We start from the raw sequence: 24193 nt of genomic DNA, 5'->3' as shown, positions 1-24193 counted from the left end.
GCATATGTTCCTACAATGTTGTCATGTAAACGTTCACTCTCTCTTAGAAAACACAGGACTTCCCTCTCAATTCAGAGTTCTGCAAACCGATATGTAAAAGGCTTTCTGGAAATCCTAATTCCTTCATTCCTAGTATTTATGGGTTATCACATTCATGGGCAATTCAGTTTTTGCCAGCTTTCCTTCCACTTTTTTCCAATGTCTTTATATCTTCCAAGTGTCATAAATTCATTTTGTCAACTCAATTGAAATCAACTCACATTTTCTCTGGAGACTTTGGAAGGATTTTTCTATCTGTGTTGTTACAGAGTTTTGAGAATGACTATGTTGTCTAGGTCTGAAAAGGATGCATACTTTCTTTTTAATTCCCCACCAATCCTCAGCCATTCATTCACTCCCATGACTTTAGTGTCTACTCCATGCCGGGCACTTGCCGTATGGTGGTCGTGATGGGAAAGGTAAGATTGGCATTAGATGTGACAGCTCCTAAGACAGGTGCCATCTTCATTCGGACTTTGTCTCAACTCCAATGTGGAACCTAATCAGGTGTGTATTTTAAACACAATTCTTTGCTTTTACTTAAGTCATTAGCTCCCATGTATAAGTTAAAATGCTTTAGACTTTCCATAACTGTCTTCACAAGACCCTCCAGGAAACAAAGTCCATCCGTATTCTCCCTTTGAACAATAGTCCGGAGAAGAGTTGCATCTGTCTCCAAACTTAACACAGGGAAGGACCCCCAGACGGAGCTGCCTCACCCATTCAGGGGATCTTTTTGGAGCCTGTGTTGTTTGTATCCCATCTTTTTTTTTTAATGTCCAGGCCTATAATAAAATATGAAAGCTGGAGATATTTGCCCCCAATAATGGGATTTATGCAGTCCTCCCTTGGCTTTCCCATGACTGGATCTAACCATGGCCTTATTTGCTTTCTCTTGGCAGCAGGATCCACATTAGTCCCCCCAATGAACTTGGTCATTAAGTCCTGACCAAAGAATTTCAGCAAAACACATGGCTGTACTATTCGCTAGGAGATGGCATGCCATAGTCAAAAAGGTGTCACTCGAATACCTTCCCCCCTAGAAACCTCATTAGCCACTGTATCCAAAGAATGCTATGAAGCTGTACTTTCTTTTTTCAGGTAAAAAGAGTAACTTATTTTACATGTTAGCAATACACACCCAAAGCATCTTAAACTAATGAACCTTGAAGAAACAAAATACCCTCTTCAGAACTTAAAAGCCACTTACACAGACTGGTTTATTCCAGGACCAAGAATAAGAACATCAAGCTTGAACCCAAAGATAATGCTTTGTTGCTGAGTAAGAAGCTGTGAACAACTCTGAATGTTCCAAGGCCAGGCTGGTAGATTTTTAACCCCTGCCCCACCCTAATCCTGTCCCAGGGGGGCATGGTGCTGAAGGAGGGGCTGACCTGACAGACATAGATCTGGAGGGAGATGCTGAGATGCTGCAGTCACCCCCACCAGACCTGGGTACCACTTCAGGAGCATCCCCAAAGCTCTGCTGTCAGTGGGCTTTGGGAAAGGAGAAACAGCTTTAATGAAGCCAAACCCCAATTATCCCAGGTGTGGAGCAGGAGCCTCAGGAAGTCCCACTTTCCAAGGGAACAGGCTACTTCCGTGGCACTTGATGCTATTCAGGCGTTCACACAGCTCCCCCGAGGACACGGTTTTTATTTTTCGAGGAGCCTCCAGTTGCCGACTGTCGTGCAGGGAACACTCAGGAGGCGCTATTAGCAGTCACTTGTTTCAGTAAACATTGAATGTAACATACGCCTCTCAAGTAATGTGTATCCAAACATACAATTTACAAATAATTAACATCATGTTAATTAGTCACATTAATTTATGCCACTTTGTGGAATTATTTCCTCAGAGTGTTTAGGAACGCTGCCAGGAGCTTGAGCCAAACAGTGTGAAAATGTGCTGGAAGTTAACGGTTGTGAGTGGCTGTGAGACACAGCTTGAGCGGCTGGTGCCCGGGCCCTGCAGCGGATCAGAAACCGCCTGTCTTGCGGCCACCCCGCCTCGTGAAAACTCAGCCTGGCAGGTGCCTTATCACCTTTCCTGACTCACACCTTCTCTTTCATTCTTAGGTTTCTGTTGATCTTTGTGAGTATCCTCTCGCCCCACCGTCAAACATACACCACCAGGTACACACAGGAGGGACACGGTAAGCCCACCTGATGAGTCTTACATGTGGAGATGTTCTGCCCACCACTGGTGTTTGGTGATGAAAACATCAAACCAAACCAAACCTGGGAATTATGTCCTGTAAACAGCAGTTCTGAGGATGTGAAATGGCAAAAGTAAAGTGTTAAAGTTCCAAGTAAAGGGGGATCCACATAAAGTCTTCATCTGTCTTTGAAACACTGCTACCCTCACAAAGACCAAACTCCACTCTTCTCAAGCACTTAAAATCCAGTGGACAGGATAGCTACATCAGCTGAAAAGTTGAGGAATGAAAAAGGAAGACATTTAGAGAAAACAGACTTTGTAGATTTTGCAAACAGAGTGCAAATTAGGCAGGAAACACAAACATACCAAACAATAAATTTAAGTCAAGGCAATAGTGTCTGGGCTCCTTTCGGGGGCTAAGTCACTGTGGGAGTAATACAGCTTCATAAAGTAGCTGGGCCGCCGTGATTCAGGGGTCTGTGAAATATGCTGCGACTGCGTCTTCTCAGATCTGGTCACTCTTATCAGTGAGCCCAGAGGTGATTGTATCTAAACCCAGAGGTTTATTTTATTGGGGTAACTAAGTTGATAAAAGAAGAAATTCAGAGCTCCTCCCTGAACTTCACAGTATAAGCTCTGGAAAGCCCCAGACAAGCCTTGCAACCCCATTCACTCCTCTGCTTGAGGTGATTCCAAACATGTTGATGATTCTAAATGAATGACAGACAGCAAGACTAAAAGTCTATGATCAAGTTATACTCCCAAGGTCTAAATATTAGCACAAAGAACTTGCATGACAATTTAATGCAGACAAGCATCTGAGTGTGGGAACACTGACCAACATATGAACATTATGGATAAGTGAAAGAAAAGGAACCCAGGAATCTCTCTTGAGACTCTGTACATTCGTGAAAACAAGAAAATTCAGAGTTAATATCAACATGATTCCTTCCCTCTAAATCCCTGCTTTATACCCTTAGTTGCAGAATAGGTCACTGTAAGCTGCCCTACCCCATCCAAATTACAAGAAATTGACAGTAAGTCAAGGGACAAAATGGTGAAGAGTCTAGAGGGGCAATGCAGAGACACTGTGAGATAGTAACACCTAACATCGTGCTGGTCCTCATGGAGTTTAAGAAGTGGAGTGGGAGAAGCAGGAGTGTTCATTAAAAAATATATCAAATATATGGGACTTTCCTGGTGGCACAGTGGTTAAGAATCCACCTGCCAATGCAGGGGACACGGGTTTGAGCCCTGGTCTGGGAAGATCCCATATGCCACAGAACAATTAAGCCCGTGCACCACAACTACTGAGCCTGCGCTCTAGAGCCCACGCGCCACAACTACTGAGCCCACACGTCACAACTACTGAAGCCTGCGCACCTAGAGCCCGTGCTCCACAACAAGAGAAGCTACCACAATGAGAAGCCTGCGCACCGCAATGAAGAGTAGCCCCTGCTCGCCGCAACTAGAGAAAGCCCATGCGCAACAACGAAGACCCAACGCAGCCAAAAAAAAAAAAAGAAAATGATAAAAAAACAAAAAAACAAAAAAAATAATCAAAAAAACAAATATAATATTAATGCCAATAAGGTATGATATAAATGCCAAAAATGAGGTCCCAAAATGTATTGTGGGACCAAAGGAAGCCATGATCCACTCAGAAAGTCAGAGAAATTTAGCCCAGAGAAAGTTCCTTTCCTGATATATCTTCTTTGTTACCTAAAGAGGTAAATTCTGAGCTTTATTTCCATGTGGACACATTGATATGTAAAAGTAGAGGGTATTTTTCCCCATAAGAAATCCTTGATTCATTGGTATGAGAATCACATTTAGTCTGTAACTTCCCCCAAAGTCTTGGTTAATAACAATATATTTTAAGTGTTGCTTTTTAAATTTTATTTAGGGCCTATTTGATTCACTTTAACTTTGATTCAATTTGGTTCTCTTTAATATTTATCCAATAACGTTTCAGAATCCCAAAGAAGTGAATACATGAAAGCTGTTCCCTAATGTCCAGGAAACCATTGAGAATATAAAAGCAGCAAAAAATCATCCTAGGGTTTAAGGACGTTCAGAAACTTCAAAGAGATTCGAACGAAATCTACACCAATTTTGCCCAATCTGAAATTGCACTCGGCGGGAGAAGCACTTCTCCCCATGCAGAAATTGGAAAATGCATTTGAAAAAATAGATTCATATTTTAATTAAAAGGGGCCATTCTGAGCCCAGCATGTGGAAGCGTGGCATTAATATTTGTGACACTAGCCATAGGGGACAGGTGGGCAAAGAGGGTCTTGCATCAGCAGCAGGAAGTCAAAGTTGATCCTTCTTGAAAACCAGAGTCTCACAGACATTAAGGTGTTTGTTCTTGCTTCAAAGCACTCCCCAAAGACAAGGCACAGCGTTGGCAGGTCTAGAGAGCCATTAGGAGGGCTACGGTGGGATCAAAGTTTAAGCAGGATAGTGCTTCTGGAGAACAAAAATGCTCGTGGATGTACACGAGTGCAAGTCTGTGTGTGTGTGTGTGTGTGTGTGTGTGTGTGTGTGTGTGTGTGACAGCCAGCAGTGACTCCGCCTATCACGCAAACACATGAATAAGTGTCAATCCCCAGTTACACAAATTTTAAAATGAGTATAATTTGCTCAACAGACTTCAGAAATGTGACGGTCTACTGAATACCAATGGCATTTGTTGGCATTATTTGTTTGATGGAGCATGACAGCCTTCGAACAGCCCCCTATTTGGTATTTAACAAAAATGCACATATTCAGCCAACTTGTGGCAGCAACTCCTCAAAGCTGTAATGTGGACATCAGCCATCATGGCTGGTAGCCAGTCCTGGCCTGCTCAAGGCTGCTGGGTTTATGGACATGTATACTTAAAATGTAACAAGTGAAAAAAAAAAAATCACGTTTGTGTGCATGAATCAATTTCTCTATGTCAAATGGATCATTTCCTTCTCTGAAAGCAAATGTTCCTTGGTTTGTGAGTAAAACATCTACAAAAAATGTAATCTGGTTCTTAAGGGCTTGGCGTCACATGGCCTTGACTTGTTTGTTAACTGAATGCCCTAAGCAAACCCTAATATTTAGTTTTGAGCACCGCAGGATGGAAAACCAGGGAGTGCAGCATTTAGAGCTCCTGTCACCCAATCCCTTCTCTGGTCAGAGAGGAACAGGACAGGAGAGGTAAGGGCAGGGCCTCTCAGCTTGAAATTTCACTGGAGGTGCACACCCAATATGGCAGCCACCAGTTACAGGCTGCTATTGAGGACTTGAAATGTGGCTGGTGAGACCAGGGAACTGAAATTTTTATTTACATTTAATTGATGTAAAGTTAAATGGAAAAACTTAAGCAGTGCAAGCTACTTTTCCATCAAACATGGTTATGATGTTGGTAGGATCCCATTTCCATGTAACTGTTGCATCACATAGATAATATTGTCATTCTGTAGTGAGAGTGTCAGGTACACGTGTCACTTCTACTATTACACATAAACACATCCTGTCAACAGACTTATTCAGCATGAATGATTTTTCTTTGCCCCAGACAGCGTTGTAATATGTTTATTTAAATATTTAATGCAGACAGCACAAGTAACAGGGATAACTACGTAAATCACAATTGGGAATTAAATTAAAATAAGGGTGCTACTTGTAAATTATTAGATTAGTTTATAGTTAAAACAAGTAAGTATAGGCAGATTTTAAAGTGTAAACTGATAATACTGATGCAAAATCTAGGGGCGAATCACAAGCTAGTTCTACAACCAGAAAAGTTCAGAAAAAAAGAGATTAGAAGAAGGGATATCACAACTTTTAGGAGGAATGTCGACCGCAGTTTACTGCAGCAGAACAGAACAAAGCTGCTTGTTGTATAAAAGAAAAGTTAAAGGTAATAAAGTGGACAAGATAAAGAGACATTTTCAGCAAATACCAGTAGATTTGAAAAGAGTTATCTCCCCCATACTCAAACCAAAAATATTGGTACTAGAAAAGGTGGTTTGTAGAAAATTTTAAATTACACATATAGTTGGCATGATATACCAGTTAGACAGTGTCTTGGTGCCAGTACATGCTCGATCTTCACAATCTGTTTTGAATCTGCTCCCATGGCCATTGTCACCTCGTAGATGTCACCCATCCCCTATCACTTGCTCTAAGTGGGTCACCACCCAGCTCGTCTTGGGGCTTCACTCTTGCCTCCTTGTAACCCATTCTCAACATAGTGACCAATGAGATCTTTTAAAAATGGAAATCAGATTTCTCATTCCCACGACACTTAGAAAACAAACAAGACCTACAAGAGGGCCTACAGGTCCTGCATAGATGGCCAATGTCATTTCTAACTGCTTTTCTCCCCACCTCCTCCAGCCACCCCAGCCTTCCTTCTGCTTCTCGGAAGGTATCCAGCTTGTTCCCATCTCAAGGCCTTTGGACCCACTGTCCCCTTTGTCTGAAGCACTCTTCCCCCAGCTCTCTATATATCGCTGATTAAATAAATAAATGGATGTGGGGGAGGAATGAATTGGGTTAGACAACGGGATTTCCTCCATCCATTCAATGTTGTATGCATTCATCCATTTATTTCAATGAACAAACATTACTTAGTTCCCACAGTTTGCCAGGCACTAGTTAGGAGATGGGAAGCCAGATTTTTTTTTTAACTTCTCTCTATAGGATATAAAAGGGAAAATGGCTTCTGTTTGTGTTTTCTGTTTTCCCAGATTTTAGGAAGACTAAATTTATCTACAGTGAAGTCATTGCAATGATTTTATGTTATCAGTATATTGAAAAAACAACAACAACAAAAAAACCACAACAAAAACCAGGGCTCGTAAGCAGAATATAAAAAGTTAATGATGTTATGTGACTCAACCCAGGTTGGAAACAGAAAACAGAAACTCCAATCCAATCAATGGGATGGAAGAGGTCAGCAGAGCAGGTTCCTCTTGGGCAGGGGCTGTATCTTATTAAGTTTTGTATCCTCAGTGCCAGATCTGTGGTAGGAATTCAATAAATTCCTGCTAAATTGAAATCATCACTTACAGTAAGCCCTTATTGAGACTGTGAATTCCTTGAAGGCAGGGTCTATGATGGTAGGTCTCTGCACCCTTGAGGCCTCCTATGTACCCAGAGTCTCTGTAATTGTTTATGTGTACTGTGGCTAAAAAGTCAAGTCTTAAACATATCAGGCATGTGACATAATGCATGAAGCAGTTCAGGTGTGAGACATCAGAGAGTGATAGAGATTGGGAGACTGGGGGCAATCTACATCTACAGGGGCCCAGCGTTGTCAGATCTTCTGCTTTTCTTTTGTTTCTTTCAAAAGCCTGCAATTTAGATTTTTACTTGAAATCTCCAATTTTTAAATATTGGCAATTATTTCAGAATGTTTGGAAGTATTTTGCAAACAGACACGTAAGCAGACCACTTTTGGCTCACTGGATGGTCAGATTGTGACCTTGGTGTTAAGAAAAGGGGACAGGAGTAAACACTCAGTAAGCAATCCATGTAGCAAACACCGCACTAGCACCTTTTTATTCAACATCTCCTTATGCCTCCCTGACAAGTGCGTCTCATTAACTCCATTTACAGCAGAGAAGAGTAGGGCACAGAAGGGTCAAGTAATTCGCCCGAGGTCACACAACCAGTAAGCTGGTGTGGCAGGGCCTGAAAATCAAAGCCATCGATCTTTCCAATACATTGAGTTGCCTTCTAATTACAGATACCAGACTAATTCTTAAACAGAAACAGAGAAAAAAATAATTCTCTTTCTAAAAGCCCCACCAAATGGCCTGAATTTTAGGATGGGGTCATATTTTAAACACGACCAGGAGCACCACTCAGGCAATGCCCTCCGAAGAAAGACACGTGCTTAAGTATGCCAAGGTTCTGTCGTACTTTCTTCAAGCACATAAAGACCAAAACTGCCTTCAAATATGAAAGTTATATGTATGGAGAAGGTCTGAGATACACTTGGCAGTTTGATCTTTCTCTCTTTGGTTTGCAAAGTTCATTTTGCCGACATATGTTTTTGCTTAGAAATGTGCTTAGGTGGATAAATCACTGGATTGGTGTCTCCAGAGCCAGCTCCATTAACTTTCTTGGCATGATCTCACCACTTAAGTCAACATGACTTAAGAGTTTATATAACACTTTATTAGGCTTTAATTCCATATTTTTCCTGAATTTCATTGTTCATGTGATGGGTAGAAAATAAATGTTACTCGTGACTCAAAGACCAAAGTTTTCTAACTTTAATTTGTTATTAATTAATTAACTTGGTTAATTTTAATTTTACATAGGCAGGAGGGAGAGAACACTTCTGAAGGAAAAAAATCATATATATATTACATTTAATATATACATACATGCACACACATACATGCATATAGCAAATCACAATGTTATCAGCCTTCTGAGAAAAGTAAGTGGACGGAAGTTTAAAGTTCAATATAAAAAAGAAAACAGAATCATTTTACTGTGATTCTGAGTCCTGTGACTCTGGTGATTATATTCGAGCTCTTCTTTTGTAACCCTTACCACACTTTTAGAAACTACGTAGCTCAGAGTTCTCATTTAAGGGGGAAAAAAAAAAAAAGGAAATAATATGACCAGAGCTTAACTAATTTGAAATTTACTTTTTGGACAAAACTGTTAGACCAGTGGATCTCAACAAGCAAAGATTTTGCTCCCCAGGCGACAATTAGTGATGTCTGAAGACATTTTTGGTTGTCATGATTTGGGGGAGTTGCTACTGGCATCTAGTGGGTAGATGCAAACTACAAAACAGAGTAAGTGTGATATGAGAGTTTGCCCTGAAGATAAAGAGATTATGGAGGCATCTTTCATCTCACAGGGAAAAGAAGGCACATATTTCTCCAGTTTCTCTGGCGCAGAAATCTTATTTTGCAGTTGATATTGGCAATGCCTCCCACAGTTGTAGAGAAGGCATGGAATTTGGGAAGGCTGAGTATAAGACCTAGATTTTGCCCAGGCCACCAAGTGGTCTTAGGCAAGGCCTTTAAGCTCATTGAAACTCAATTTCTATACTTATCAATGGGTCTGAGGTTGATAATGATACCTGCCCACCTGATCTCACAAGATATTGAGAAAATTAAATGAGATAATGCCTATCAGGTGTTATCAGATGTCACCACCACTTCCCTCATCATCATCATCATCAACCCGGGGGGGGTCACACATGTCCATATTAAAGTAACATAGTTTCCTTTTTCATTCATTCTTTTTTTTCCATTCATTTATTCAGCAAACATTTACCATGCACCTGCTACATGCCAGGTGTCCTGCTAAGTTCTGGGGTTATAAATACAAGCAAGACATGAATGCCTTATTCCCTTGCTGCATCAATTCCTACTCTCCAGGATCTTCTTATAATTGCTGGACAGAACAAGAGAAATAAATATGGGGACAGATGATGTAGATGAGTCCTGAATTCCTTATCCCATAGTTCCTTTCATAACCGGTGACCCTCAGAGAAGGACACAAGTGAGATCGGGAATGGCCAGAGACATGTAATGGGCTGGGTTAGGAAACAGACTGCACAAATTTATTTGGAGTTTAGCCCAGTCAGATCCAGGCACAGGCTCACTTTTTTTCCAGAAGCACCAGGAAGACAGCCATTGTCCTACACAGGATTACGGAGAATGCGTCCACATGAGAGCAGGGCTCCCAGGGATGCAAATTTAATTCCCTTGAGCACCTGTGAATAGACTTCTGAATTTAAAGCCAAATTACCAGATTTTTCCTATCCCTTCCAACCTTCCCTCTAACACCCGGGAGGAATTACTCTGCTCTACCTCCCGACACTCAGTCCCCGTCGCAGTACTTTGAACGTGACTCGTCATATTGTACATGCTGCGTACGTGTGCATGTGCATTTGCATATTTAACGTATCCATCCCCACTGCTGGACAGTGAACCAACGAACAAAAGGAAAGGGGTAAACAGTTCTGGACAAACAGCCTACTTGTGCCAAGTACTATCACCATGGCAATGCTTTTCAACTTCAGAAATACATCAGAACTTTTGGGGAAGCTTTACAGAAATACGGAGGGTGCAAAGCACAGGGCTTAGGAAACGGACTGAATGGGGTCAAACGCCAGCTTCCACTTACCAGGTATGGACTTTGGACAAGTTATTTAATTTCTCCGTGCTGCAGTTTCCTCATCTTTGATGGGGATAACATTACCTATCCATAGGGTTGTCGTAAGGATTAAAGGAGGTAATTTATGCAAAGCAGAACAGTGCCTGGCACCCAGTACGTGTTTGCTGTAGCTGCTATTACAAGCGCTGCTACCATTTTTATTGCCATCATCATCATCATCATCATCATCATCATCATCATCATCATCATCATCATCTTCATCATCATCATTATAAGAGGCCCTGGGCCCCAGCCCAAAAGCATTCCATCACTTTCAAGGAATGAGGGTCCAGGCATCAGTATTTTTTTCATAAGCTCCATAACTTTGAAAATCACTGACTTCACATGCAGTTGGCTCTCCATAGCGACTGAAGAATAAATGAATGATTGGATAAAATACAGACTACATACCACAGAAGACAAACAGTAGAAACTGAGTCAAGAAAGAATGAGAGCCAGAGAGATGCCTTGCCAGTGGAAAGCCTGACTCTGCAGGACATTGGCAGAAGGGCTCACGGAAATTTCTTCTCTGGGAACTTTAATTAATGGGGCAGGTAACATCCATTCTTGGAAGCTTTCCACACAGGTTCTAGCCTTGAGCCAAAGGAAACCCTTGATGCAACTCTTGGTCCCCTTCCATCCTTTCAATTATTCATTCCTCCTTTCTATAAGACAGAGGTAGAAGGGGAGTAGGTCACTGACTGCTAGAAAACTCAGGATTCATTCTGTGCAAATTCTCTTTGTAAATATCTTTCTGTTTCCATTTCACTCTGCAAGAGTTTGGTTGCAACCCCACTCAGGCCTTTCCTCACCACTGTGCCCATCCATTCCGTAAACACACATTGACTCTGGACCTTCAGCTCATCCCACCTGGGGATTAGATTCTTATTGATCTTTGCCCCAAACCCAGCACAGAAGATGCTCAACAATTATTTGTTGAAAGATGAAAATAATCCAAGCAAACCTAAGTGTGGATGGCAGCTCAATAATAAGTATTGGCCGTAAACTTCTAAACTCCCTATCCTCCCATTCCTGATTTTTATAAGCCCACCCTCTCCCACACAGTGCCTTGCATCAATTAATATGTGGTGAAAATATATCATCCAATCATAACAAACAGTGAGGAATGTTTTAAAAGTATACTTTATGTTACAGAGTTTTATTTTCCTTGAATAAGAGAATGATTTGGAACATTATAATAACAAACAGAAAAGAGGGCCCCTCCCCCAAAGATCTGCTACTGACTTGCTGGACCTGGGAAGAGAAATTGAACTATCCCGAACATTCATTTCCTGGAGTCAAAGAATAAAGAATGGAAAGCTTTTCTTCTAGGGAGCCCAAAGTACTTCCTTTTGTATGCTTTCCTTGGTTCTCACAGTTTCCCTTAAAAGAGAGAAAGACAAATCTCATATGATATCGCTTATATGTGGAATCTAAAAAAAGGGTACAGATGAACTTATCTACAAAACAGAAATAGAGTCACAGATGTAGAAAACAAACTTATCTCTACCAGGGGATAAGGGGGAGGGGAGGGATAAATTGGGAGATTGGGATTGACATACACACACTATTATATATAAAAAATAGATTACTAATAAGGACCTACTGAATAGCACAGGGAACTCTACTCAGTACTCTGTAATGGCCTATATGGGAAAAGAATCTAAAAAAGAGTGGATATATGTATATGTATAACTGATTCACTTTGCTGTACAGCAGAAAGTAACACAATATTGTAAATCAACTATACGCCAATAAAAATTAAAAGAAAAAGCATGAGTGATTCTTTTCGCTGAGATACAGGCATGCTAAATGGTTTGCTGTAAAGTGAATTCCAAGTCAAATTGAAAGTCAGGGGAAGAAGCACCCTCCTGACATTGGTGATAGGCTGGTAAATGTTGAACTGGCTCTCTTGAAACAAGAAAGCCCTGATCTGTAGTGCTCACCAACTTCTGTGGTGTAAACACTCCCACTGCGGCAGATTTCCAGCTATGAGCTGGACGTAACTGAGAACAGATTTAGGAAGAGAGGCTTACAAATGGCTGTGGTGAACTGCTAACAGCTGGCCCCAGCACCTCATCGAGCTCACAGACGTCAGGGTGGGGGGTGGATCCCACCTCCTCCCCCACCTTCAGGACTTGTACAAATACAGTTTTTGAAGCTGTTACATTTCAAAGCACAGGGCCTCTTTCCATGAAGCTCCTTGAAGGCAAGATGGCAGCCTTCTGTGTCCCTGGCTTGCACAGGGTAGCTGGTCAATAAACAGCTGCTTCCAAGGAATATACAAACATATTTGTAACTCAAGATCATTTAGAATGATACTTGTCATGCCTGAAATATGTTCTCACTATCGTGCCTGCTTAGATATGTTTGGATTTACCCGATTTTGTCTTGATATACGATCTAAACCTCCCAGACTGTCAGGTGGGCAAGAGTTAATTCTCAGGTAATTCTAAGGTATAAGATCTTTCCTTAAGGTCTACACAGTTTCCTTGAGTGACAGTTAGAGTGACAGCACCCCGGGAAAGACAGTCCAAGCAATGGCCACCATATTAACACAGATCAATATGAGTTATTAACAATTTCCTCCCAGCCTTCTTGGTAGACATGTAGGGGTTAGAGGGACAAAGTGGTGCTAAGTTTAGATAAAAGTGGGAGAAAAAAATGAGAATTGGAAAAGAACATAAAATTGGGGCAGGGGTAGTATGGCAGGGAAGGTGGGACATTTGAGGGAGCCAGGAACGTAGAAATGAAGGGCTGGGTGGGAACAAAGACCCCTATTGTCGATCTGAACTAGGAAAGAGCTCTTGAGTTCCCATTTCATCTGTTACCAATGAGTTTTTTTTAATCAAGAAAGACCACCCAATACCTCATCACTTTCATAGAAGAGATTTTTAAAAATCTCTGCTATTCAAATTTGCATTCCTGTGGTGAAACTCCTTTCCGTGAGGCAAAAAACAATGGCCCATGTTTAATTCTCTTCTACCTTTTCCCCCACCCTTCAAGAGCTTGCATGATAATAGAGGCAGAGTAGATGCACACTCATACCCTCTGCATGATTCCAGAAACTTCAGACTGGCTTCTCTGCAGAGACTCCCAATCTACTGGGCTGTACCTCCCTTGTTTTCAGTAGTGAAAGTTAAAATAGTGAGAATGCCTTCATCAAAAGAGTGACCTAAGATAATCCACATAACTTCCACAGAGGAAAAAGGCTCTTCCTTTTTCTATCGCAACTAAGGAGCTAAATGCGATAATCACATAGCGATGTGAGTGGGACATGGCAGGGGGGCTGCTGTGTGCGGATTAACAGAGCAAGCAGCACAGTGAGATAAAAAAGGGACCCTGAGTGTGGGCACAGAACACCGGGGACGGGATTTCTTTGGAGAGGGCTGTTGTCCCACCCTTTCTCCCAGGGCACGGGGCATTTGCCACCTGTGACCCCAAGCCTCCAGAGGGAAGCTTCAGGGATGCGGAGATTTTTGAAGTCTATTTCTATTTCTGGCAGTTGGAAGATGCAGAAGTCTGGAGACTGACCCACACCCGAGCAAGTTAGACAGGATCAGGTATCGGAGTTCAAGCCCTGAGAAGGGGCAGGGGAGGCTGAGCGCCTGCCTGCTGGGTGGCCAGCCAGGAGAGGACCACTTAGTGGGACCGAGCCTCTATCCTGGAGACCACAGGGACAAGTGCATGTCCTGTGAGCCAGATAAGCAAAGGGAGAGTGAGGGAAGGTCCAATAAAGCTGTTCTACAGGCGCTGGCTGAATGCCAGGGCTTAGGACCAGGTGCATCAGCCTGGGTAAGGAGACTGCACGAAGGAGGGGACCTTGAGAGAACCAATCTGCTTTCACATTGGCCAGGCCTAGCCAGGGTCTCCCCTTGGAATATTTGCCAGGCCTGGAACATGAATCCACCCGGCACCTCCACCTCACCTACCTTAGACCCTGAAAGAGAGCAAAAGAGCAGCTGCATGTTGGGGAAAGGATAGAGGTGAGCAGAGAAGAGTAGAAAGAATAACAGTGCTTTCCTGGCCCACTGCATCTTTCCGTCTGAACCAGGTCTGAGCTGCACAGGAGAGAAGATCTAACTGGAGCTCAAGCTTGGGCTGTTACTCAGCGTTAGATAGTCCAGTGGCTAAACTGAAACTCAAAGTAGTTGAATCATACCTGAGAAGGAGCAGAAAAGATGTGCCTAGCGTTCTCCAGGGACAGAAGGAGAAAATCCCCTGAAGTGAGTTGAATAGCAGCCCACCACTCCCCAAAGATATGTCCACTTGGAACCTAGAAATGTGAACTTTTATGGAAAAAAGGGGTGTTGGCAAAGGTAGTCTTCTAAGGACATGAGATCATCTTGGATTAGGGTGGACATGAGATCATCTTGGATTAGGGTGGGCCCTAAATCCAATGACAAGTCCTTATGAGAGGTAAGAAGGGAAAATAGACACAGAGACACAGGGGAGGGGTCCATGGAAGGACAGAAATAGGAGTGATGCGTCTACAAGCCAAGGATTGCTGGGAGCCACCAGAAGCGAGGAGAGAGGCCTGGAACAATCTTTCGGCGCCTTAACCCTACAGACACCTTGATTTTGACTTCTGGCCTCCAGAACAGTGAGAGAGTAAAGTTCTGCTCCTTTAAAGCTACCAGGTTTGGGGTACTTTGGTACAGCAGCCACAGGAAACAAAGACGACCCGAAGTAAATTTGAAGAGATGATGGGAAGACAAAATAAGGGCATGTTTTATCATAATCCACACGACAAGCCTGGGCCATACACGAGTTACAGGTGCTTTTACTTGCCTTGCTCTTGCTTTTACTTGCCTTGCTCTGGCTCACACAGGGCAGTAATGAAGAGCTGAAGCTTCGCCAAGCCCAGCTGTGACCCCAGAATGCCGTGCAAGGCGTAATCGTTAGGCCAAGGAGCAGCTCTGAGAAGGAGCTGTCCCCCAGTTTGCAACCCCACAAGAGGGTCTTGACGCCTCCCTGACACTCTTCTTCTACCTCTGGAAGAAACCTGCTGCTGCCGTGGGTAGAATAAATCCAAATGAAGGCAGCTTCCTGTCATCAGCGCGAGTTACTTCTCTGCTGGTTCTGTGGGTGGGTCTTGTTTCCTTTCCACTGCAGAGATATCTGCTGAAGCTTGGGTTTCGTGCTCTCTGTGGCTTTACCCCAGTCCCCTGCTGGTAGGTGACAGTTTTATGGAGACGGGTTCTTGGAGAGAAAATCTACAATATTTTACAAAATTGAAGAAATGGAAAGACCTGGGAGTTTTCAAACAGCAGCAAATTGTACACGTGCCAGTCCAAAAGCAGTGCTGCAATTTCTCCCCCTAGACTCAACTTCCACAGAACAGGCAGTAGTTGTTTTCTCACAGAGCTTCATTGTGTTTTTTAAAATGGGGGGGAAAGGCAAAGAAAAGGACCTTTTTCCATCCACATGGGTTGGCTCGGGGATTTTCCCTTTGAGTGGCGGTGGGGGGACGGAGGGGTGGGCATGTCTCAAGCTGGTTAGTTAGACCCCTGAACGCTATGTCTGTCTGTTAGACTAAGATCATCACTCCAGGGTATCTGGGAACATCGGAGATCACTGAATCCCATTTCAATTTTGTTCGTAGAGGAGTAAAGTGAAGCACAGAGAGGGTGAGTGATTTGCCAAACGACACACAGAGACAGGGAGTGATAGCACTTGTGTCACAGCCCAGAACTCTTCCATCTCTAGGCCTGGCCCTAATATTCTCAGGGTGACCTTCGACTAGTCTCTGACAGAGCTAAGAAGGCATTTCCATTACACCATGGGGGCTGCTGTTTCTGAGCAGCGGTGGTAGGGGGAGCATTTCTTGAGCCCCTGCAGTGCATGAGGCCTGGGCTCCATGCTTAACCTGGGTTATTCCGTGCTGTGCTCCTGAGAAGCCCACAGGTATCATCCCCGTTTTAGGGCTGAAGGCGCTGAGTTTGAGAGAGGAGGAATGATTTGGCCAGTTTCCAGCAGACCTGGGCTCTCCCGATTCTCCATTTGGTGTTCTTTCTGCTACGCCTGCCACTTCGGCCCCCACAGAGCAGGAAGTAGGCAGAAGAATAAACGAGGGCTTGGTGATCAGGCAGACCTGGGTTTCAGGCCAGACTCTGAGCTCAGGCAACTCAGAGCCTCCCTCATCTGTAAGGCTGACTCATGGATGGCAAATAGGTTTCTCCTTGGGGAGCAGATGTCTAGAGAGAGGGGTTAAGAAGGATTCAGAGGCTGAGCTCAGGCCTGGAGGAAAAAAGTGCTGGGATCAATTAGCAATGTCTGCCTGGACGCGGTTGAGGGCGAGAAGGTGACTGTCCTTCACCCAGCTGTCCCTGGACTGGCCTCAGGCTCTCCATCCTGTGTGTACTTTTACGTTACGGAAGCATCTTGCAGGTCATGGCGTGACTGTCGAGGCCAGGCACCTTCCTTCTCACTGTGGGCCTCCGCTGGCCTTTTGTACCATCTGGCCCCAGGCAGGACGATGGCCCACAAAACTGGCAGAGGAAGCGAGTGATTCAGTTCATCACCGAGGCTCATCCACTCGGACATTCAGGAAGGCAGAGGTAGTGGCAACCACAGTGCCCATGAGGAGACCTCTTTTCTCCCTTTGCTCTTCTAAAAGTGCCTGAGATTCGAGAACGTTGGAATCATCATTCCCTGACTTCTTGCCTTCCTTTACCTCTCTGTTTCTCTCCTATTTACCCATCCTTAAAGGTTTTTTGTGCTTTGTGAAACCTTTCAAGGCCATCATAATAGCTCTCTCCTCTGAAAAGTTCTGCCCTATTCCCTGCATCTGACAATCCGTCATACGCTACCATATGATATATCTTGTGTTTGTGGTTATTTCAGGCTCCCTCCATATGGGTTTATGTAAATGATGTAGCAGAAGGAACTTTGTGCTCAGAAAGATTTGGGTATGAATCTTGTCCTTTTACATTTATGAGCTCTGCAACCAGGGGGCATGTTTCGTAGCCTCTGGGAGCTTGCTTTCCTCATCTATAAATGGGATGGTGATGTATGCCATACTAGGTGATGCATGCCATACTGGGCAAAATTCCAGATGCAAAGAACCTTGCATATTGCTTAGCACAGAGTAGGTGCTCAGAAATGTTCTTCAGTAACGACGTATCTGCGTGACGCACCTGGGTGATTCCACTACACTTTGAAAATTGCAAAAACAACAACAAAATCGTGGTAATTAAACTCATGAAAGGGCCAGATTCATATTGGATATCAGCAAACGAGTAAACTGTTCAGGGCAAAGAAGATTTGACTCATTGAAAGTGCCAAGAACATGAAACCCATGAGGATTCATTTCATGCTGGAATGGAAAGGGCACAGAAAACCCAGATTCTGGTTCTGAGACTTGGGGACCAGACCAGCAAGATGTTATCTTATTTAACCTTGATTTCAGTACCTGGAAAATGAGGATAACTGCACCCACCTTACCCCGGCTTGAACTAATAACATTGGATAAATCATATTTAGTGTCTGGAACAGAGTAAACACTGGTAAATTAAAGCTACAAATGTTGCTGATTTTTCAGGCTCTCTCCTGGATGGTTCACTTTGCTAAGGAAGATTCAGTTTTCTCATCTCTAAAGTGACAATCACAATATTTGTCCTATCTAATTCGAATGAGATATTTTGTCATGTAAGGCTTGGGTGGAAAGCAAATTTTGGACAAATTTGAGTTAGAGCTTTGAAATGTCTTCTTATCCATCTGATTTCATGTAAATGTCTCTTCTCGTAGTAGGACTATGATTGGAATATAGTGAGAGACTGACCAATGTGTTTCTGTTGAATGAACACTAATTAAATATATTTATTTACAAAAAATATATTTACAAAATACATATATATATATATATGAACACTAATGTATTAATAGCCACCATCTATCAAGTCTCTACTAGGGGCCTAGCACTGTCTTAAAAACAGGACCCACTTTCTTGAGCCTCTGTGCTTTTTCCATGGGCATTTCACAGATGAATAAACTGAGATGCCAAAAGGTGGGAGCTCGCCCAAGCTCACCTGCCTGGCCTGAGGCACTTCCTAAGAGCTGGAAATAGAAGGGACCTCAAGCAGCATCTGTCTGGCCCTAAAGCCAATGTCCTGAACAACTGGGTCATGGTTTCTTACACTGGGATTTGTGGATGTGTTCTCAGATTTTCAGAGTTATCTTTAAGAACACTTTACATGCTGTGTAGTTGTGTTTAGGGTAATCTAAAATCACAACATAAGCCTTTTCTGGGTCATTGGGATGACCTGGGAATAACAGGGGGCTGAGCTGTGGCTTCAGCATCCGGGTGGGTTGAGGGTTTATGGCACGTGCTTTAAGGGAGGGTCTAATTGAACTTAACTTTTTTTTTTTTTTAATATATTTATTTATGGCTGTGTTGGGTCTTCGTTTCTGTGCAAGGGCCTTCTCTAGTTGTGGCAAGCGGGGGCCACTCTTCATCGCGGTGCACAGGCCTCTCACTATCGCAGCCTCTCTTGTTGCAGAGCACAGGCTCCAGACGCGCAGGTTCAGAAATTGTGGCTCACGGGCCCAGTTGCTCCGCGGCATGTGGGATCTTCCCAGACCAGGGCTCGAACCCGTGTCCTCTGCATTGGCAGGCAGATTCTCAACCACTGCGCCACCAGGGAAGCCCTGAACTTAACTTTTAAGGCAAAATCTCTCAAACTGGATCCAGAGAGTTCACAAACTTATTATGTGAGGTCTATGGTCCTCAAATTAGAGAAATATTGCATGAGGCAATACCGTTCTCCCAAGTCACAGGGGATCTTAAAATGGCAATCCAAGTCCTGGGGATTCCATCAGGGCAGCTGGCCTGGACCTCTGTGCTCTGTCCGGGGTTGGTTCTGAGTCCCAGCTCTGGCCACAACCTGCCTCAAACCATGCATGCTCCCTCACTGGGCCTGGAGAAATTCTTTCCTTTTTCTCAACACTTGGTCTTGAATCCTTTCTGCACTTGGTTATGATTCCAGGGCAATGGCGTTATCTGCAATCAACGTTCCTTGAGTGGTTTCTGTGAACCAGATAACGGTTTTGATAAATGTTGTTTGGTAGAGAAAATCAGTGGATGAGAGATCAGTGGGTAGTATGGAGAAATACAGGCTTAGACCTGGATTTGGGGCTTGCATCAGCTACATTCTAGCTGTGTGACTTTCGGCAAGTTGCTTCACCTTTCTGAGTTTCAGTTTCCTCAGATGAAGAATATGGATAGGGATGAAGACAGGATTAGATACAGTACATAGAATAGAGTAGCAGCTGAGCACATGGCATTATTGTATTATTCTTTCGAACAATAAGAATTAGAACTGGAATCTCTCTAAGCTCATGGTCTCCAAGCTATGCCTCACTTATATGGAACTGACCTTCTTGAGGGCCTTTGGGAGGTAAGTGGATGATGAGAGTGGCACCCCCATGAATGGGATGAGTGCCTTGTAAGGCATGAAGAGACCAAAGCTTTCCCTCTGCCACGTGAGGACACAGGGAGAAGGTGGCCGTCTGCAATTTGGAATCAGGTCCTACCAGACACCAAATCTGCTGACTCCTTGATCTTAGACTTCCAGCCTCCAGAACTGTGAGACATACATTTCTGTTGTTGATAAGCCACCCAGCCTGTGGTACTTTGTCACAGCAGCCTAAACTGACTAAGACAAAAGGACATAGGGAGGTAGTTAAGGTAATTCTCAGTGGTGGTTACAAATGCTAAACTATTATGAGATTGCACAAAGAAAGACAGGACAGATAACACAGGATCAGAGAAGTTTAAAAGTACTTTTTATGTGTAAAGAGCTTAGAACAGACCCTGGCACATAAGTTACCAATGTTAGTAATCATCATAAAAATATTAATAATAAAAGCCATCAACATCATCATCACAGTCCCCCATCTTAGACGAGAATATTCTATATGATAGTATTTTTCAAACACAGGTTGGAATGCATTATGGTTCATGAAATCAAATTACTGGGTCAATTGTGCTCTCTGCTGGGCACTCTCCAGGGTGGTTCTCAAGGTGAAGTCACAGCACAGAGACCTCCCCGGGATCTGTGAAGCAGCCACAATAACTTGCTAATGACAAGAGTTCAAATTCTGAAGCTTAGGATTCGCTGACTTTTAAATTAAAGAAACAAGCCAGTTCAAGTTCACAGTAAAACATGGCCTAGTGCATAGAAACAGTACTGCAGACCCTGATCAAATCAAGCCTGCTTCAGTTTAAATCCCGGGTCCACTGCTTTCTACCGGCAGAGCCTTGGGCAAATTACTTTACTCTATGCCTCACTATCCCCATCTGTAAAATGGGTGTACTAACAGTACTTATCTGAAAAAGATTTTTGTGGAGATTAAATTCGTTAAAATATGTACCACCCAGTAAGAGAATGCTTGGCATGTAGTAAGGGCTGTGTGTAGATTAGCTATTGTTATTTATTAAGTGTACTGAATACACAATTGTAGTCTAAGGGCTGTGCACGGATTATCTTTAACCTGCAACCCTGACACTATTACCTGATCTGTGGTATGCTCGCTCCCTCATGAGAAGGAAGGAGGTAGTTACAGCTGGTGTGGAGGGACGGTGTAGAACCCACAGCCTGGGTTATCTTTGTGATATTCAGAAATAGACCTTTAACTGAATGATATCATTACTCATATGCTCAGAAAAACATATTTTTAAAGTAGCCCACACACAGAAACAAGAGCTTAGAGTTTAAACCCAATTTTCTTAATTTCCTCTGAAAAATTTGGAGGTGGGCTTATTAAAATCATAGGTTTACCCCTGAGAGTACATCGCCCATGAGAACATCAGCTGTCAAGTGCATTTCGGAAGAAAAATTCTGGCAAATCTCTATTCTGGGGTACTTAGACTCACATTCCCTTTCAGTCTATCAGGAGTTTCTTCACCTATACAGAGCCAGGCTCCCAGGTTTGTTGTGAGAGGCAAAGGAGATACTTCACGTAAAACTTGCTGCATGCAACAGCCGCTACTGTCACCACCAGAACCCTCGGCTCCCCTGCCATTGTCCCATTGGGTCTGGGCTCCCTCAGCAGCCAGAACCCAGGCATATTCTAGTATAGGACTCAGTCTAGCCCCCAGAGAAGGAAACCAACCTATAATTAGAACTTTGGGTTTAATGTGTGCAAATGGATGAGTATCCCATGCGGACACGGTCTGGGAGCTCAGACGGCCAGAATCCCAGACCGAAGGTACCTGGTGGGTGAATCAGGGAGCCTGGCCCCTCCCCCATGGAAGGCGGTGTCCACGCCACCGAGGACCATGCAAGAGCTCCAGGGACACGGCAAAGCACAAAGATGCTACTGTGTCCCAGACGCCATACACACAGAGCTCCTCCACAAGCAGTTGGGTCATTGGGACTATAATTAGATTATACAAGCCAGGTTCAAGAAATAAGTTGCTTTCTGCACAGGACAAAAGTGGGCTGCAGCTGGGATGTTGTTTTAATGATTCACCATTTTCTTAGTTTCAGCAGGAAAAATGAGGTCTGGCATCCACTGGGAGGCAATTTCTAGAGCTGCCTCCTGGCTCCCTGGCCAAGTGCATAGAGAAGACCAAGACTCAAGTGACGGTGACAACAACAGCAGCCGTGACCTTTTGCCAAGCACTTACCAGGTGTCTTAAAGATGTTTCCTTACTCATAACCCCCTATGAGAAAGGTACCATTATCATCTCAGCTTTACAGCTGAGAAAACCAAGGCTCAGAGAGGTTAACCAACTGGCCAGCGATCACACAGCCCGTGAGTGACAGAACCCAATTAGACATCAATTCAGTTTGAGTTCAGAACCTGCAATCCTAGCCCCTAACTCTAGTAACTCCCAGGATAAAGGTGTCCCAGATACCAACATTCTCTTGCGGCCAAGTCAGAGCAGGAGAAGAACAGAAGGGAAGGAAGCCTGTGGGGCGCTGCTGAAAGTTTAGTAATGTTGTCTGAGCTGATGCTGAGGCCGGCAGACTGCACCCCAGGCTCACTACCGGCAAAGCAAGAGTTAACAGAATGGCAACTGCGCCCTTGTTTACTTGTGTTCTTGTTTCTTTTTTCAACTATACTACTGGGAAGGACTACAAGACTTTCCCGCTCCTTATTAAAAACAGAAAATCTGTTTAGGCAGCAGCTACAGCACAAAGACAGAGAGATACATTATGGGCAAAAAGGAGCCAAAGTAAAGGCGGCCGACATCAATGGAGGCGGGGCTTGGCGTCAGCCTGTCGACAGGCCTGAGGATCTCTAATTAAACACCCTGCCTCTCGCAGGGTCAGGAAAATAGGAAACAGTAGTGATTCTCATTCCCTACAGTAACAGGGAGAGAATGTTTCCTTCAAGGGAAAAAAAGAACTGCTGCCTTCTTTATTTCGTTTCCCTTTCTTCCTTTCTTCCTCCCTCCCTCCCTCCCTTCCTTCTTTTCCCAACTCACCATTGAAAATCCTGGTTTGTGACCAAGTGGGTTGTGATTCTGAAGGAGGGTGGTAATTACTACGATTTTCCTTTTTGGGGAAAAAGGCACGAATCTGTTTCACAATTGATACCTTTGCTTAAAACCTGTAAATACAAAGTCTTTATTTGATGTGCTCTGCCTCTAACACCAATCCAGCTTCTTCCCTTTGGGAGTTTCTAGGGCCCCTGGGCATCAGCATGTGTATATTCCACTAAGAGACTGTATTGAAAACACTTGTGGATACTTAATAAATAATCATTGAGTGAATAAATGAATATCAGAAGTAGGAGAACGCCAAAGTCAAGGTTATTCCGGTAGCCCCCGTGTTGGATTTTGGAGCTGGTTTGTGCGTCACTTTTAAAATAGGTAGCAATAAGAAAAACTTGGGTCTTCTCAAAACTCACCCTCTTGTCATACATGCCCTCTGTTTAAGAATTAATTTTAGCTAGCTCTGAAATTTGTTCCAATAGCTTTTCTGGAGCAATATAAAATTATCCACCCCAGAATGCCCATAGTGCCGAGGTTGAAAAAGCAGGTTACCCTGACAAGGGGTTCTTGTTGAAAAGGAGGGGAACCATGAATATCAAAATGAGAACATTTCTTCCTCTTTTGCACACCTTCCCTCCTTTGACAAGGCCCATTAAATTCTGTGGGATCTCTGAGCCCAGGGTACAGAGAGAGTGCGTAGGAATATTAGAGCCAAGATCAATAATAGTAATAACAGTAATGACTCACATTTGTATATCGCTTTACTGTTTACCAAGTGCACTCCCATACATTAACTCAACTGCAGCTGTACTGGGGAGAAAGTTGGAAAGATTTCCCTAAGAATATTTCCCATTTTATGAGTTTCCAGAATTAACGGTTTAAAACAAATTAGAAATAGATTAAACGAAGTACCTTTGGTCAAACAGAAAAGCAATTACATGATAGGAAATTGTAATAATCCATCACAGGCATCTGCTTCCGAATCCCAATGCTGGTTGTAATGTTTGCTGGCATCTGCCGCTGATACACGACTACAGAGATTGCCCTTCATCTTTGAAATGCCAAAGATAAGAGCAGTTGCCATGGGGAGGTGATAGGAGAGGGGACCCGCGTGTTCCCAGCGATAATTTAGAAGCACCTATCTTTTCTTGAGTTCCCATGTATTGGGCTGGACCGGGACTTGGTTTATATTATATTCTTACATAATATAATTTCATTTCTGGGCCATATTTTTGCAAGCTAGGGATTGTCACTTACTAATATTTGATGGATAAGGAAACGAGAAGTTATACAATTGCCTCACACAAGTAAACAATAGAGGCACACAGGTAAGAACAACTTGTGAGCCAGGATTTGAACCCTGGTCTGTCTGCCCCC

At 43.4% G+C, this 24193-nt stretch overlaps 1 protein-coding gene across 22 annotated transcripts in view; it reads right to left on the bottom strand.

Moving 5' to 3' along the window:
* The window catches only part of LDB2 (LIM domain binding 2), a 400597-nt gene that overhangs the window by 124229 nt on the left and 252175 nt on the right, over positions 1 to 24193 (bottom strand). The gene's annotated exons all lie outside the window — the stretch shown is intronic.

This window comes from Balaenoptera physalus (genome assembly GCF_965194825.1).
Source record: "Balaenoptera physalus genome assembly, chromosome: 5".
Classification (NCBI taxonomy): domain Eukaryota; kingdom Metazoa; phylum Chordata; class Mammalia; order Artiodactyla; family Balaenopteridae; genus Balaenoptera; species Balaenoptera physalus.
Note: the sequence above shows the minus strand (reverse complement) of the source record. Positions and strands in the feature narration are given on the sequence as shown.